Source organism: Schistocerca piceifrons, unplaced genomic scaffold, assembly GCF_021461385.2.
Source record: "Schistocerca piceifrons isolate TAMUIC-IGC-003096 unplaced genomic scaffold, iqSchPice1.1 HiC_scaffold_1872, whole genome shotgun sequence".
NCBI classification, from domain to species: Eukaryota; Metazoa; Arthropoda; class Insecta; order Orthoptera; family Acrididae; genus Schistocerca; species Schistocerca piceifrons.
The window spans coordinates 2,973,232-2,992,002 of NW_025727759.1; the positions used below are offsets into that span (position 1 = coordinate 2,973,232).

At 44.8% G+C, this 18,771-nt stretch overlaps 1 protein-coding gene across 1 annotated transcript in view; it reads left to right on the top strand.

Annotated features, from left to right (window-relative positions):
• Positions 1-709: 709 nt before the first annotated feature.
• Positions 710-18,771, top strand: part of LOC124741133 (speckle-type POZ protein-like) — a 49,910-nt gene continuing 31,848 nt past the window's right edge. Inside the window, exon 1 of the mRNA XM_047248662.1 lies at positions 710-802. The gene's annotated coding sequence lies outside the window, so the exon portion shown is untranslated. The remainder of the gene's footprint in view (positions 803-18,771) is intronic.

The following is an 18,771-nucleotide window of genomic DNA, read 5'->3' on the forward strand; positions in this document are numbered from 1 at the left end:
TGAGATAGAAAACAAGATTTCAAAGGTTCATACATGTCAATAACTTTTGTAACTCCTGGCAACAATGACAACCATCTAGTTTTAATACTACCCAGAACTTTCCCGTATCCAGTATCAACGAAATCACAGAAAGATTTCAGTTGGTCCACATGTTGAGGGTAAATGTGTCGTCCTCAGTGTAACTTGAAGTTAAAGTAGTACGTGAGCCCAGGCACCGATGACCTCAGCATTGATATCCCTGTAACGTTCTTTAACGAAAACTTGTCACATTCGTCCGTCATTTCTGGAGTAGCAAATGATCGATACGAATCGCGAAACTCGCACGTAAGTCACTGGCACTCAGCACGATGACGGAAGATGTTGTGTTCACACCTCTCCTCATCCCGTGACCAAAATGCAGCGTCTTTGTTTCATCTTTGCGTTGACCAAAAGCGGTACTGGGAAATCGGTTGACGAAATCGGGTTTTTTGGGGCGCCAGGCGAAGGGGGTGCGTGTTGCCAGCTGTATAGCGCGGTTCGAGATAACTGACTGTGGCGTGGATGGGACGCAGGCGGTCCGGCAGTGCCGACACCGACGTAAACGCCCCGCTGGCACTGCTGCAGCAGTTCCCTCGCCTGCCGCGCGAGCTGGCAACGCCGCCCCGTGACGTCAGTGCAAGGGGGGGGGGGGGGGGCAGCCGGCTGTCTGTCTGTGCGGCCCAGTTGTGACGCAGCAGCCTGGAGGGAAGCAGCGTGCCACGTTGTCCTGCCTACCCAGACAGAGCTTGTGTATCTTGTGTCTGCACGGGAATACCACAGAAAGGTAAGGCAGGAATTTATGGGAGCGGCGGATGTTTTGCACGCTTTTGTGTGGTTTTTGTCTCGTAACTCACTGCTCTGGTCTAATACTTTGTCTTACTTTGAAAAATTACGACCGCTACGAACAAAGGGGGTGGCTAACAGTGTGTTAAATTACCGTTTTGAGTGTTCAGTGATTTATTGGTCGTTACTTATGGCCTTGCTCCAGTCTATGAAAGCTTGAGCGAGAATAACGTGGAACGAATGGAAAATACCGCCACATTGAGTCGGCTAGTGTAGATTTCCACGGTATTCACGTACAACAGGCATTTAAAATGAAAACCTCGCGTTCTTGATTATGTTCGTAGGACGCAAGTTTACGAAAACCATCAAACGCAGAACTTTGCAGTAAGCGAGTTTTAGTGCGACAAGGCGTGTAGCGGCTTGCAGGCGTGGCAGAAATTTATTTTTTAATGTTTCGCATAATGTGGCGGAATTCAGACATCTGAAATGTTGTCAAGATGTACTCATTCAGAGGTATAATCTTAAATTGCGGTTGTCACACAGTAAGAGAAGTACCGCAGTTGGAAACATTGCGCGTCGCGAGGTAACGTGACTAAGGGCGCTGAAATACGCGGACGTTAGTCAGACAGTATTTCAGAATGAGGGCCGTTACCGACTTCCAAGAAGCTGCACGCAAGACTACAAAAACTGGAGAGATTTTTCCGCTACCCCCCGGCCACGTTGTCGCTGTTCATGGAGTCAACTTAGACATCAGACGTATCGTTGTAGTTTATCGGTACCTACCTATTCGCGACGCAGTTTGCAGACAGTATCCCCACACCCTGTAGGGTATCTGCAAAAATTACATCGTCGTACGGCCCACACATCAGTAGACATGACGTGTCAAAAATTTAGACGCGCGATAAACGGGCATTTATTTAAAAAGCAGCGCAAATTAAGCAGACTATGTTTACCCAGTATTTCAGAATGAGCACTTGCTTTCGAACACACATTAAGAACAATTTCAAACCGTTTCTAAACTTTATCTCGCTTACATGCTTAACATCAGATATTACACACGTAAACTCGTGTGCAAAGTAAAGAGACGTCGGAAGCTGTTTCGTGCGTGGGCGTTGCGGATCCTGAAGTCCGTTCGCGAATCACAACTCGTGGCGTGACGCCGACACGCTTGTGGCGATGAGACGCAGTACTCGCCTTCATTTGCGTATTTTCACAATTTTCTGGAATTAAGGTTATGGTCAACGAGCAATCTGTAGCTTTCCCCAACACCCTCATTACAAACAGGCGACCATCTGCGTAGTAGTTGGCGAATTCTTGAGAATTTATCGAAATGTTTGTACTTCACGAAATAAACATTTCGTATTTTTTATCGCTCTGTCACGTCTCCTCGTTTGTGATTTGCTGATGAAATTTTTTTAGCGCTCTGCAACGCTGCATCGCTTTGTTGGGCTGTTCTCGTGTTACTATTTGCCTGATGAGAGAGCCCGGTGTGTCGACAAAGCAACGCGTCAGCGATCTGTGAGGCGCGCCGTGTTGTGTGCGGCCTGCGCTTCAGTCGTGTATTATGTGAGGGAGGAATGAATGTCGGTGATTCTGACGCCGTCATTTACCAGCTTCTTCATTTCACGTTCAAATTACACGATTAAAGTGCAGTGTAGATTTCTACGTGCAGCCTGTAACGGCGGCAGAATCTGGATTTAATTTGTGCCATTTCCAGTGCAACAGTTGCGAGAGTCGAGGTAGATTTGTTCTTAGTTTCCGTCAGAGGGCTGAATCACGTCAAAATCATAACATTTGTGGGGGCATTTGCTAATTATGTTTGACAGAAACCTACAGTAAACATTATTTCGTTTAGCCAGATACTGTTACAGAAGCCTTACCCGTTATTGATGGTAAGTCCCAGTTTCGGAATCGTGGGTGGCCACTGAATTCGCATTTACAGACACTTCGGCATGACAAAGTACTGAACACGACCCGTCTTGAACAGTTCAGAAATGCCATGTGTCAGTTAGACTGCACATCGTCGTAAAACGCAAATTTGAATACCAAAACCATAAAATTGACAATTTTATCTTCGGAAACAGGTAGATCAACACGACGACTGTTCAGTGTGCTCCCCTGATCCACTGCCAGCAAAGAACGCGTGACGTCACGGAAAAGTGACTGTCGTCACACGTGAGGGACTTCCTGGCACTTGCCCGCGAAAGGCAAAGGTCCCGAGTTCGAGTCTCGGTCGGGCACACAGTTTTAATCTACCAGGAAGTTTCATACGGAAGGTAGTTTGAAGTCACTGCCAACTATAACTGTATGAGTAGCGTACCTATTTGTGATGACTCAAGTTTTCTTTCAACTGTTCAGCAACTGTTTCGTCTGATACCGGGGGTCGGCAAAAGGAGCCAGTTATTAATTTATTCAGGTAGTCGAATATAACCTCTGCCCACACTTAGTCACAGGAACTATCTGCTTCAATGTAACTTGTGAGTTGGAACAGGCATTACATTATTTTTCCCTACGTGGTGCTTCTTGTTTCTGTTGCAGTGCAGATCATTATAATTACGGCTTTTCCCTCCAAAACCTAGGATGTTTTCTCTGTGACTCTGTAAATACCAGAGGTAAACAATGTAGAACAACGTACGTTACAAGCATAGCATTCTGTATTACTACAGTTCCTTATCTCTAACATTTTTAAAAATGTACGTAGACTTTAGATGACATGTCAATCATAGAAGTTCTTATCTCTATTTAGTAGCGTATTTTCAGTCATGTTTTGAACATTGTCCCGCTACACTTGATTAACTAATGTTTCGCCGCAAGAGATAAGTAGGCACATTGCAGTGACCAAAAAGAAATGATTAGCGTACATGCGCACTCTCTTTTACATCTTTCCGTTCTTGTTGTTCCCATACCAATACTGTTTCCATCTCAATAAGTAAGCGTGAAAGGAAGCTACCGTACAGACAGAGGGATCTGCATTTATACTTGGCACAACTAATCACATACTGACTTAGTCGTCGGTATTCCTTTCGTTTCCCAAATGTTATAAATGTTTCGATTTCGGAGAAGCAGCTCTGTATTTCCCCGAGATGTCGATGGAGGTCCCTTACGTACTGGTTGCATCGAGTAAGACGTGAAGACGGCGGTTCGAAAGCGGACAGAAGTAGTATGAGGAAGGGCGCCCCTAACCTGAGGGATCGCTAGTCAAGCTACCTGGCGAAGGGGCCAGTGTGGCAAATGTCCGGCGTGGCAAATGTCCGTCATTCGCTGTACCACTGGCTGCTTGTAGTCTCAAGTTGAGCCACTCGCAGAGGTCCATCGTGGGCTGTGACTGCTGTATGGCGGCGAAACTTGGTATGCTAATGCGCCCTTGCGGAACCGATTTACACCGCAAAGAAATGTTCCCATATCTAATGCATTGGGAACGGAATGTGGACAGGAAGGGACAAACAAGTGAGAAAGGCAGAATGTCGATATTATTAGCCGCCACTTGCAGAACTTGTTCAGTATGAGCACCGGAGACTTCCGCGAGGTGTTGCACAGTGACAGATTCGCACCTGGTATTGGAATTGATTTCCTCCGGCGCCAACTGGTTTCGCGTTAACGCTTTAGCATGTCTACAGTATTTCGCTGCCTTACCATACTCAGACCACAGTGGACTTGGGTCAGTAGCTGCATTTTACTCACAAGCACCCGGTACTTGAATGTCTCAGACGGAGAAAAAAAAGGTTCGTGAAAATTTCGCTGTCGCCTTGGTGGCCCATGTGGTCATAAACCATTTAGTAGTTAATGAGTGAAAAAAATCTGCAGTTTTCTCAGACTTCCGTCGTGTGTTTCACTTTCCTCAAAGCATCAAGGTTCTGCAAGTACCCGTATTTCCAGTACAGGCGGCTGCCTAAACTGGAGCAGCTCGCAGCTGCTGATAGCGGCCGTCGACATTGACCCGTGGCGTAATGGTGTGCTGCGTGACGTCACACACACACACTCACGGATACAACAGAACGCGTGGCTGCTATATTATTTTCTGTAAAGTGTTGTGGTGGAATAGTGATCCGTTGCTTGGCCAGAGTTCTGGTACAGGTTGTCAGGTTACAGTGTGGTTGTCAGTCAGCGGAGCCAAAGAAATGAAATGTTACAGTAACAATTTTTGTGTGGCACGTATTTCACGCATGTTAGCTTTCGAAGAGTGTTTTGGTGACGCACAGTTGGAATCGGCAGGTTCAGTGGTGGGCACCGCTTGTCCCTAGTGTGGAGGCAGGTTTACACCTGTGCAACTTTGCGTGTGCGAGAGACGCACGCAGCCTGTGCAGTCTGTGCAGCCGGCCGGCCAGCCGCGCATGCCCCCGACACGTGAGCACGGCGCCCCGCGGCAGCCCCCACTCTCCGGACGAGTACAGACCGCGCTCTCCCGTGCACGGTGTTTTTTGTCTGTTTTTTGTACTGCGTCTCACTGTTAACGTTCCTGTGTTTCGCGCCCTTTCAAATTTTCGCAAGCCCATTGGCCGAGTGGTCTAAAAAGAAACAAAATGGCTCTGAAGATCATCGTGCATACATACGTGTGACGCGAGTTCCCGGTAACATCCATTATGGCCTCTATTTTGTGTAGTCAGTGATCGAGTGGCCTTCTGCTAATATTTCAAGTTCATTTGAGTCAGCCACAGTGCAATGAAACCCTATGTTAATCGCTAGATTTTCGAAAATAAACATTAAGAGAAACAGGGCTGTAGTAGAATTATAAACATTATGACTTAAATATAGGAGACAACCGCAATCACGACACACACAGTTTAACTACACAAACCCGTGACCAGTTTCAGATTTTCAAACATCCATTGTTAAGTGCTTTTGCAAGCTGATCAGTACTAGCGTTAACCGCCTACGGCCAATCCAGCGATGCGAAATTTCGTCGTTTAGGTAGCAACAAACATCGATGCTCCCTGAAGGAATGAGTAGTCGAAACAACCACAAGTGCAACATATCGAGGTAAGATGTACCCGCTACAGTTGTCTCACAGTATTAAAACGGCCCATTCAGCTTCGCCTGTCACACTGCACAGGATACATTAACCCTCGGCGAATCTCCTACATGCACCGAAATTTGGTGAGGATTTTCAGTACGGCACACGCTCACATTGCGGAGATAAACTTTTTCAGAAAAGTGTTAGTTGCTTTGTCGCTGAATATCAGCGTGGGGGCGAAATGTCCATCCTCAGTTGCTGCCTCCAATTTGGCGCAAATCTGAAGGCGCCGGCCGTAACAGTCCGCTTTTAATTGTTGTAAGGGATCCAGACGGTACGGTTTGAAGTGTAACCGCCGACGCACTGTCTTCCACACACTTTGCTGCGGTGTTCAGAGTTCGTGGCTTCTGCGTGCTGTTGACTTGTGTGGACTGCGTACAGAAATCTTGTTTAGCCCCCCACCCCCTTACACAGTTTTTTGCAGCTGCCACATTTGGTCAAATACCTCGCATGTTCCAACACATGAAAAGTCTTGCCTTGTCGGCATTTTGGCAAGGCGCTGAATTCGTAATGGCATGCAATCATATTCGTACACTTAATACTTCGGAAAAATGTGAATTCTGGAAACGAGTGAATCGTTCATGGTAGCCCTCTGTCTCGCCTTTTACCCGTCGTCCTTAGTTTCTGCACCAGTACGGTGCTGAGCAGCTCAACTCGTGATCTCGATCCCCTAGCTCATTTTACACAAGGCCAAGAAGTCTTTAAATTCTTAGTCAGTCTGGTTGACAACATTGCATTTACGGATTATTTCAATAACGTACATAATATCTGTACACATAATGTGCTTCCAGGAACACCCGCGAAATGTTAATCATCAAAGTACTTCTGTGCTCTTACAATTAACCACTGCAGCGCCTAATATTTAATTCACAGAATCTGGTACTTTCTGAACACCCGTGGTTACACTTCACGTGCTGACTTTAATCCTAGTACATACACTGTGTACCTTAGTGTCGGGAGTCTTTCCGTAAGCAGCGAAAGATAATGTACGTAAATTATAAGTATATGCCTACAGAAACCAGATGGCAGTTATAAGAGTCGAGGGACATGAAAGGGAAGCAGTGGTTGGGAAGGGAGTAAGACAGGGTTGTAGCCTCTCCCCGATGTTGTTCAATCTGTATATTGAGCAAGCAGTAAAGGAAACAAAAGAAAAATTCGGAGTAGGTATTAAAATTCATGGAGAAGAAATAAAAACTTTGAGGTTCGCCGATGACATTGTAATTCTGTCAGAGACAGCAAAGGACTTGGAAGAGCAGTTGAATGCATTGGACAGTGTCTTGAAAGGAGGATATAAGATGAACATCAACAAAAGCAAAACAAGGATAATGGAATGTAGTCTAATTAAGTCGGGTGATGCTGAGGGAATTAGATTAGGAAATGAGACACTTATAGTAGTAAAGGAGTTTTGCTATTTGGGGATCAAAATAACTGATGATGGTCGAAGTAGAGAGGATATAAAATGTAGACTGGCAATGGCAAGGAAATCGTTTCTGAAGAAGAGAAATTTGTTAACATCGAGTATAGTTTTAAGTGTCAGGAAGTCATTTCTGAAAGTATTCGTATGGAGTGTAGCCATGTATGGAAGTGAAACATGGACGATAAATAGTTTGGACAAGAAGAGAATAGAAGCTTTCGAAATCTGGTGCTACAGAAGAATGCAGAAGATTAGATGGGTAGATCACATGACTAATGAGGAAGTATTGAATAGGATTGGGGAGAAGAGAAGTTTGTGGCACAACTTGACCAGAAGAAGGGATCGGTTGGTAGGACATGTTCTGAGGCATCAAGGGATCACCAATTTAGTATTGGAGGGTAGCGTGGAGGGTAAAAATCGTAGAGGGAGACCAAGAGATGAATACACTAAGCAGATTCAGAAGGATGTAGGTTGCAGTAGGTACTGGGAGATGAAAAAGCTTGCACAGGATAGAGTAGCATGGAGAGCTGCATCAAACCAGTCTCAGGACTGAAGACCACAACAACAACAACATGCCTACTTCTACTGAACCCATATTACTCCTCTCAGGTACACAAGTTAATTATGTACGTACACGTAACCGATGCGGCTCCGCGTGTAACTGACGTATACAAAGACGCAGGTATCGTTAATACGTCGAGTGTAAGTGTTTGAATTCTAAAATTGGATGTAGAAGTTCGTTACGTGGAGAGCCAAGTACGGAAAACCACTGCATCAATGGCTTTATTCTTCTTTCAAAATAATGCTGAGAAATTTATACACAAGTGCTTTCTAACGCTTAAATACCTAGTGTATGGTGAGCTGTCAGTGTTGCTGTTCATTAACTTGTAATTCACGCCCTACCTACCCTTAGTTCACTTACAGTATCACTGAAGCGTCGTTCCTTTCCGTAGGTAAAACTGCGATTACAAGTTACGAAATGCCACAGTAGGTGAAGTAACGTCCTCTATAAAGCACTGCAGGACCTTTGCTTGTCTCTGAGTTGCACAGCTGATACAATGAATTTTCGTTACCACTCACGAATAATTCCGTCTCTAGTTTATTTACGATTAAAATGCTTAATACTTGGGCAAATCTGCTGATAGCAAATGTCGTTCTCCTTACTGTTTCTCAAAATATGCCCCCGACCTTCATGCCTTCTTTCTTCTGTCGTGTAAATTTTGCCAACTCCAAGGAAACAAGACGACCGGCAAGTCAGGGATTTTTGTCTCCTTATCTAGGAGTTTCAAACAGCTGTTTCTCTTTCTTTTTCTCCTACAGAAATTAGTATTGCGTATTTACTTATACTTACTGCGTGTACAAATTATTTCCTCTTTTTACTTATTTACATAAAAATATGCAAATAATCATTACCACCTCGACGGACGTAAAACATGAAAATTATATCTATGGACGGTTAGTCTCTAATTTGGCTAAAAGATAATTACTACCATCTTGGTAGCCTCTTTATTGTAGGTGCTTCAAAAATATATTAATTACATCATGGACGGTGCAGTTTTTATAAACTCACGCAAAGCTTTATTAACGTGGCTTTTCTCGACCGAAATATTTCAGACAGGACTAAAGAAAACGATGGCGTCAACTCTTACCAGTTTTTGTGTGGTGATCCACAGTGCGGACCTTACTGTAGTTAGTTTCTTACTGTGCTTAGTTTGAAGCGTCAGAAATTGAACTTGGTATTTGAATCTAAAGTAAGTGCAGTTTGCGGGGATGACGTCATATAGCGATATTTTGCGCGGTTATATTGTAAGAATTCGTACCTGTAGCTACGAGATTTCGAGGGATTTTTTCCTTGCTCCTGGTTCAATACAAAGCCACTAAATGTGGCACCAGTGCTCCGGTAGTATAAAACCGAATACGGCGACCGGTCAGTCTCTTCTGCATCAACGAATCAGAGCGCAGACAACAGCCACTTACTGGGAACTGTTGAAAGTGACCAGCCCTAATATATAAGGGTTACTGCAGAAAACAGCCGCCATAAAATAAGTTCTGACCATCGTACTCGGCGCAGCACAACGGAACAGACAGGGAAAATTTAGGTTCCTCTTCCGCCCACGAATGGCGCGTGGGTAGCGTGATCCTCGGTAAGGCGTCTGTATTGGCTGCAGTTTCTCGATTGTTCTCGTCGTCATTTCGCTGCAAGCCTGGAAGCTTCGAGGAGACGCGCTGGCGCTGCGGAACAGCGGTGTGTGGGCAGGAAGCGGGCGTCCGCGCAGTGCAGACAACTGCGGGTCGCCAGTCCAGGGTCAGCGGGTGACGTCACGCGGCGAGGCTGGTGGAAACCTGCTGCTGTGAGCACACTTGTGGGGATGGGGAGGGGAGGAGGGGGGCGACGGCGGCAGCAGCAACACTGACGTCACGGCGCAGCGAAGAACGGCTTCGGTGAACAAAGTACCCACCACCACATTCCGCAAAGTCGTCTCAGGTTTGGATCTGTTGGTGGTTTCTTAGTTTTACTGCATGCCCCATCACGATATTAATTTTGTGGTGCTTTAGGTTTAGATTTGATTGATACACGACAAGTGTGTTGGAAAAGAGCACTGTAACGTATTACGGTTATGCACATGACGGTATACAGTTACATTCATGACGGTGCATTTTGTGTGCTTCATATCGTTTGAAAGCGATGTTTCACGCTGAGAGAAGGTAATTAGCGACTCGGCCGGGAATCGAACCTGGGACGCTAACCACGGACTGCGGACTCTGCTGCACCGACCGTGAACACGACTGGGTCTGGGATGCGCTGTGTAGGGCTCACCACCTCTTTCCTGCTAGAAGTAGTCTGTTTCGAAATTCTTCCGTTCATTACCGCCTTCACAACGTCGCATTTTGTCTCTCTGGAGGGGGGGGGGGGGGGATGCGAAGACGTTCTACAAAACAAAAATCTACTCGCATTTTGACCTAGAACATAGGAATTTCTTCTCAGATGGGTCTCTGATAAGAGCCGTGCTGTCCGTTCAACGGAAACAACGATTGTGTTTTCCGGCATGGAATATCCGCTGACAAACTTCGGGGTCACGTTATTCTGTTTACACTTGTTTATAAATGAAATGGCCACGCTAGTACTCCGAATTGTGTAGGAAAATTATATTACAAATCTCCTACTTTCAAAAAGAAATTCATAGCTCAGATCCTCAATAACAGAATTGCGGAATTGTATACAAAGAAAGGTTGGTTAAACGAGAAAGCTTATTAGTTGTATCTTGAAATATCGATGCACTATTCGAAGTCTTAAAATTATCGAATACATAATGATTTCATTGGTAAAGAGAAAGAAGAAATCGCTGCAAGGCATGCGAAAAAACTGTCAAATTTGTCCAACGGTGTTACCAGAGGTAACCAACAAGGATGTTCCAATAATACAGGATTCACACCCACGTTCTGTGAACGTGTTATTAATAAAACTTCTATAATGTTTTCAACAGCTAAGACCCAGTTACTGTCAAAAGCGCTGAAATTCAATATCGCACCTGCGATCAAAGAACCACACGTGGTAGACAATTTCATAGCAGGCCTTAAATTAGGTTTGGAGTGTACCAAAACGCCAAAGAATGTTCAAACGCGGTTAGGCTAAGAATTCTGTGAAATCTTAGAAAATGATCTGTCGCTCAATCAAAGCATTACGTTATAGACCGGTGAAAAGTATTAATGGTAAACTGGAGAATAATGGCGCCCTAGTTACGAAAGCCGATAAGGGGAACTCGTTAATTATAGCTTCCAAAGCGGAATACATAGAAAAACAGCCATTTTTCGATCAAAATGGCATTACTTCCATCGAATCAGATCCTACTCAAGCGTTACAGAAAGAGATAAGAACAAGTTAGCAGGAAACCAATAAATTAATAGGAGTGTTTCTAAAGAAATGACTCCTGAATATGAACCCGAAGCCTCCCATACTAACGAGACAATTCAAAGTTCACAAAAACTTCCATCCGATACGTCCGATCATGGACAGTACAAATAGTACGTACCACAAGCTGGCTGCCTGTTTACATTACAAAATTAAGGACAACTTCGCTTTCCAGAAAAATTACTTTGAGAAACTCTGTCGAATGGTAAATGAACTGAATAACGTAATCTGCCATGCCACATCCGAGCTGGCCCCCTTCGAGGTTTCCAGCCTCCGCACCAACGTACCTGTAGATCGGACTTACACTTCCATAAGAAATTACCAGATATTGAAATTGATGTGCTCATGAATCTCCCGCGCATTGTTTTGAAATACAATTACTTTTCTTTTAAAGACAAAATATACTCACAACCGTACTGGTTAGCACTGGGTAGCCCTCTAGCAGGGATTCTTTCCGATATATTCAAAAAAAATGGTTCAAATGGCTCTGAGCACTATGGGACTCAACTGCTGTGGTCATAAGTCGCCTAGAACTTAGAACTACTTAAACCTAACTAACCTAAGGACAGCACACAACACCCAGCCATCACGAGGCAGAGAAAATCCCTGACCCCGCCGGGAATCGAACCCGGGAACCCGGGCGTGGGAAGCGAGAACGCTACCGCACGACCACGAGATGCGGGCCGATATATTCATGGATACGATAGAATCTCAATTTTTTGTTAGTAATATATAGATGGCGGAGAAAATAAAGTTGTATGCCGAGATACATGGATGATATTCTCTTGGTAATTGACTCATCCCAAGAAGACATAGATCAGATACTTGCACTGTTCAACGATCTCCACGAGAAAATTTTTACTCTTGAAAACGAGTCACCCAGTATGACGTTGTAGATCTTAAGTTATGTATAGTCGATGATCACATAGAATGTGACATCTTCATCTCCAGGAAGCATAAGTTTTTCTGAGAATGTCATACCTGCCGATTCTGCACACCCGCTGGCGCATAAAATGGCACTTTCTCGTTCTAGTATACATAGAGCGATATCCATTCCCCCATCCGCAGAAGCCTTGGAACACGAACTGGCAACCCTGGAAACAACAGCCCGAAATAACGGTTACGAGCTTGAAATAAAGAGACGGCTCTAAGACAGGAAAGTAGATAATAATAAAAGTTCCACGTTAGGTTATCGTGCTGGAAGTCAGTCCCTTCATAGGTAAAGTTTCATATTAATTAGGGCGTCTTCTAAAGAACCCGGGGTTCCAGACAATTTTGCCTACTAATAGTAGGCTGCAGAAGAACCTGATTCACACTTTGAAAAAGCCTAAATTGTCATTATCCGGAGTTTACAAGATTGCATGTGACAATTGTCCGAAATTTTACATCGGCCAAACAGGAAGAGCCTTACTAACGAGATACAAGGAGCCTATCCCTACTAAAGTTGCAGATGACAAGCGTGGTTCGACATTCGCTGAACACTTGGTGCAAACGGCTCACACACTCAACCCTCCTAATAATGCTCAGCTCTTGCATTGCGAAGTTCCCGTACTACATGACAAAAAATAACCTTAACGACCAGCTACAGCTGCGAAGCAAAAACTTTTTTGAAGGTGTTCAACCGTTATTCCATCCGCCATAATCGTAGGGAGTAATCAACATGTTTTAGCACTCCCGTTTTGCCGAATAGCTGGGATTATCCGGTATTTCAAACCCGTAGTTATCCCCATGCGGTCAAGTTCGATGTTTAGCTCAAATATGCTAGGTTGGCTTAAAATAGTAAACGCATTGGTCCCTTCACTTTTGACGTCCAACAAATTATTACAAATGTTAAGACAGTCGCTTTGTCTGTGCTCCTTACTGGACAACGTGTACGTCAATTTCGTTAGCCGCACCTGGTTATTCATAAAATTTTAAGTTCAGGAGTACTCGTTGGTACGAGTGTCAACACACACTGTCGCGCATGCGCTCTCGAGGCTGTGGACAGTACCAGTACAACGTCCGTTGCTGCCGTACAGCGGTCGCGGAGTGGGGCCGTGGCTGTTTCCCGGGTAAGTTATTACAATGTGGCGACGTATTTCTGTATTATAGTTTTTAGTTTCTGACGTTGACCAGTATGGACAAATCGTAGTTCCTTTTATTCTGAAGAAGGTTGGGTTGTCCCAACTGAAACCTAGGTAAATCTAGGTAAACATTGCAACTGGGGCTGTTGTTAGTTTCAAATTAATATTTATACAGTTGCGGACAGGGCCGCGAAATGTTGAAAATGTTATAATAACCTCATCTCCTCTTCATTACTGCTCATACATAAGCAGCTTATTTTCTGGAGTTGGGCTTTAAGAGCGTCGTTGGTGGCTGCTCCACACGCCGGGCAGGGCGGCGTGAGGCGCACACAGATTGTCCCTGCAGCTGAAAGCAGCGTCGTGCCGTATTCGCGGTGCGCACTAAAGGCTGCCGACACAGACTGCCGCATATCGGCGGCCATATTTGTCTGCACGACATGCAGCCCGTCTTGCTCTCTGGAGTGCGTTAGCTTCATTCACAAAAACGTGATACCAGGTTTTGGTAGATACATGCAGACATCAGTTTGAAGAGGTACGGGCACAGACAAATTTCAGAACTACCGATACCGGCTGTGTTTTACACATAAGGACGACGTCGTTTTGAGATCTCGAGATAACAGAAGACAGGAATGTGCTGCAGGAAACTCGTGCCGACGTCACTCGCTATTGCAGTTCGCTGATGAGCTCGGAATAGAAATGAAAGAAAACTACAGGTTCCCTTAGAAACGTCCTTCCGTGCAAGAAATACAACTGCGTCTTTGCAAAACAAAACGAAAGCTAATCCTAACGCTGATAAAGAAGAGAGCATACTTTTAAACTGGGCCAAGCCATAGATCCAGTCTCTTGTGTACGCTGTGACAACAGTATTGTGGGAAATCGTAACCGATTAGTCTCCGTCAATGTACGATAATTCCAATTGTATATTCCCGTGTACCCAACGAGATTCTAAATCGAAATACAGTGATACGTAGTTCTGAAATAAATTCAACTCCATGTTGGCAGTGTACGTGTTAATCCCATCTCCGGATCACACTTCAGTGCCCTTGAGAGATGCAGACACACTCTTCTCACGATTGCAGCTGTGGTAAACATTACCAAATTGTTTCGCATTCTACGAACCCGAATTGACGTGAGCTGTGGAAGTTTCTGCGGCATTCGCGTTAGAGTTCAGATCCGGCCCAAATTTTCGTGTTTCGCAAACAGCGGCGGTCAGTCCGGAATCGCGAAATTCTAATACAGTACCCAATAAATGTGAAACTGTTTCCCATCTACACGAACCTACCGTTATATATAGGGATATGTTTGTCAAGCCCTAACAACTTGTATATCGGAAAAAAATCAGAATAAATGTCGATTTCGTAAGTTTTTCATTACTGTGTCAGATGTTAGGCTTGCATATGTTCCGTATAAAGGAGATAACCTAAAGTGAATCGTTGCCACTGCCGGGTTGCTTATACTATTGTAAAACTTGCTGACACTTTGGTTTTGTAAAGCACGATGGATGAAGCTTGCGTATCTAGACACGTTGAAATTTGTGCCGTAAGGCGTGGACGGATACCTCAGCTGGCAAGAGTGAAGCTTCCACGTTGGCAACCTCATGTGGGGCGTAAACGTCTCAACAGCCAGAATACGCGGGTGTGGTTGACGCTTTGCTGATAGGCGCGGAAGCAGATACTCCGGCTGCGAGGCTGAAACACTGAGGAGACACACAGCCACTGCGAGAGAGAGAGAGAGAGAGAGAGAGAGAGAGAGAGAGCAGTCTGCCACCGGGGAGCGGCCGCCCGCCGCGGCCAGCCCGGGCTCCACAGAGGCCGGGACTTCCCCGGGCAGCTGGCGCAGTGCGGCCACAGCCGCGGAAAAAAAGTACCTGTTGCTGTGGGGGAGAGGAGTGTGCGGCAGCGAGGCTGACGCGGCGACGGACCGCAGAATGGCCTTCCTGCCCCAAGTACCCTCCGCCACACACCGTAAAGTGGTCGGAAGTAGCTGTTCTTTTTATTTTTGGATCGCACTCCAGCTCAGGACTCATTTTGTACTGCTAGATGAAGAATGTCGTGTCAGAATCAAAGTTCATCGACGAAGCATGTTCGTCATAAACGATAGTGAAATTTAGATATAGCTGTGTCATTGCTTAAAAGAGCTATTTTTGTTTCAATTAAATCTTAAGGTAGCTTTAGTAGCTTGCTAACTGTTGACTTTGCTTTAAAGTGACTTCACATTTTTTCACAAATTACAGAATGGTTCAAATGGCTCTGAGCACTATGACACTTAACTTCTGAGGTCATCAGTCCCCTAGAACTTAGAACTATTTAAACCTAACAAACTTAAGGACATCACACACATCCATGCCCGAGGCAGGATTCGAACCTGCGACTGTAGCGCTGACGCGGTTCCAGGCTGTAGTGCCTACAACCGCTCGGCTACCACGGCCGGCTATTTCCTATTGTACTTGGATGAAACGTGAATAATTCATAGTCATACCAATAGTGTTTGACGGTATTTTGCGTGATACTTTAAAGTCCTTCAGGAATTATGTTGAATGACGAGCTGCGTTAGCGTAATGGTGAAGGTGCTTGGCTGCTAAGCAAAAGGTTCTGAGTTCAAACATTGTGCGGTGTTTAATATTTCCTTTATTTAAAAACAATATCGAAGTGTCTTCATGAATTTCATTCGTTTGAATGTAATTATTTGAAATTTCTAGTGGCAACTAAAATCGACTATACGGAAAGTATACGCTGTGGACTTTTGCCTCTGCAAACACTTCAAAATTTCGTGCAATGGTTTACTACACTTAATCTGCGCAATAACTGCGTTGAACATCGAAACAAAATCGTCAGTTATGTGGGGAAGTTATCAGTGAAGATGATGTGTTAAAATCAAATTTTTGGGCCAGATAGATTATGTGAAATCGAATAAGTGTGTCAAAGCAGTCGGAACACCATGTGTCTGCACAGGCGAGCAGTGCAGTGATGACAAAATGGCGCACATCGCGGAATGCGGGGAGCACGTCTCTGTAGCAGCGAAAGGGTTAATGCGGCTGTGGCGGCTTTACTTCATAAACTGCGCGCTCCCCCTAAACGTAAGTTTGCGAACTATACTGTACTATGGCGCTGCTTCTCTTGGCGCGTACAACTGGCAACGCAGCTATCTCCCGCGTCTGGGCGGGTATGCGCGAACCGCCGAGATAAAAGAATTGAACTATACCACAAGTAGACACAATGAGGTTCTTGGTAAGCTATTGAGCTCTCTGGTCGCCAAATACTTGTTTAATGAGACACTCTTTCTGAATTCTTTCACAGTAGCTGTTCCAAAAATGAATGTTAAAATTATAGTGTGTTTTGGCAAGAAGTACAATTAAACCGGTCAACAAGAGGAATGTGACCGTTACTCACAAAATAGTGATGCTTCTTCGAATTAGGAAAGGTTAGCAATTGACACAAAAATAAACCGCCAATGCTGTTGGAATTGTGATTGAATCCCATAACCCATCGTATTTTTAACACTGAGCGACTGGAATGGAAACTTTACAAAGTATTTTATTCCTTTTCTTCATCTGACGAGTATTAAAACTAATGACGAGCGTAGCCGTCGGGCAATACGAGACGCACACGCCGTATACTGGTTACTGACAATGCGATTCGCGAATAAAACGGTTGTTGCTGAGAAAAGTAAACAGTTGATAAGGTGACAACACATTGCTCAGTGAGCTGAGAATAATGCGCGCGACAGGAATACGGCAGCTGGCCGTTTGTGCTTTGTGAGAGGAAGAGATCACGTCGTTCGAAAGACATCGCCATGTAATTAGATCTGCCTTCATTGGCAATACAGTTCAACAAGTTAAATACATCAAATCACCACAGACTTTCACGATACTCGTACTTTCGAAATAATACCGACCACTACTTCATTTGTGTAGACTGTTGTATAATTAGTTTATTAATGCTGTGTGTGTGTGTGTGTGTGTGTGTGTGTGTGTGTGTGTGTGTGTGTGAGAGAGAGAGAGAGAGATAGATAGAGGGATAGAGAGAGAGATAGATAGAGAGAGAGAGCAGAAGCATAAATGGTCATGAGTAAGCTATCGTTAAAAGAAATATGTCGTATGTCATAGTCCCGCTTTCCTGTTTGACGATGACAATTACCTTTTATTTGTTTTTCCTAGTTCTTACGCTTGGAATTGTCGTAATGCATGCGATCTAATGCGTAGGATTTGGGTCTAAGAATGTAGTCGCTGTCATGTTGACGCCAGGTACACTCAGCTGTGTAATGTCCCTGAGCTGTGGAAGTCATTTCTAAAGCTGAAGACAGCGTCGTGTTTTATTTCGAGGCTCGTCTAAACGCGCTCTGACCTGCAGCCACAGAACATCGCGTATCCAGTGACATACGTACTTTTCTATTAAGTGAGTAAGCTTTACTTTGCAGTTGTTGCCGGTAGTAATACCTTGAATTCAGTATAAAGAGCGGCAAAGTAGAGACTACTATTACAATTAAATAGCCGCCCAGAACAAGGTTGTAACAGACAAAACTAATTTCCTTTTTCAGGAAGAAGGAAACATTCTGTTGCACACAGGTTTATACCGCGAATGACAAAGTTACAATGAAACAAGTGTACTGACCTCGTTATTTGACTAACAAGCACTTGTAAGGGTCACATGTAGATTAAAAAACAAGTACTTGAAAAATAATCTTGCTCTACATACCTCATCTGGTGATTTTGCCGCTATTAACACCCCTTCTTTGATACCTCTGTACACTACTGGCCATTAAAATTGCTACACCACGAAGATGACGTGCTACAGACGCGAAATTTAACAGACAGGAAGAAGATGCTGTAAAATGCAAATGATAAGCTTTCCAGAGCATTCACACAAGGTTGGCGCCGGTGGCTGACATGAAGAAAGTTTCCAACCGATTTCTCATACACAAACAGCAGTTGACCGGCGTTGGCTGGTGAAACGTTGTTCTGATGCCTCGTGTAAGGAGAAGAAATGCGTACCATCACGTTTCCGACTTTGATAAAGGTCGGATTGTAGCCTGTCACGATTGCGGTTTATCGTATCGCGACATTGCTGCTCGCTTTCGTCGAGATCCAATGACTTTTATCAGAATATGGAATCGGTGGGTTCAGGAGGGTAATACGGAACGCCGTGCTGGGTCTCAACGGCCTCGTATCACTAGCAGTCGAGATGACAGGCACCTTATCCGCATGGCTGTAGCGGATCGTGCAGCCACGTCTCGATCCCTGAGTCAACAGATGGGGACGCTTGCAAGACAACAACCATCTGCACGAACAGTTCGACGACGTTGGCAGCAGCACGGATTATCAGCTCGGAGACTGTGGCTGCGGTTACCCTTGACGCTGCATCCGCAGACAGGAGCGCCTGCGATGGTGTACTCAACGACGAACCTGGGTGCACGAATGGCAAAACGTCATTTGTCGGATGAATCCAGGTTCTCTTTCAGCATCACGATGGTCGCATCCATGTTTGGCGACATCGCGGTGAACGCACATTGGAAGCGTGTATTGGTCATCGCCGTACTGTCGTATCACCCGGCGTGATGGTATGGGGTGGCATTT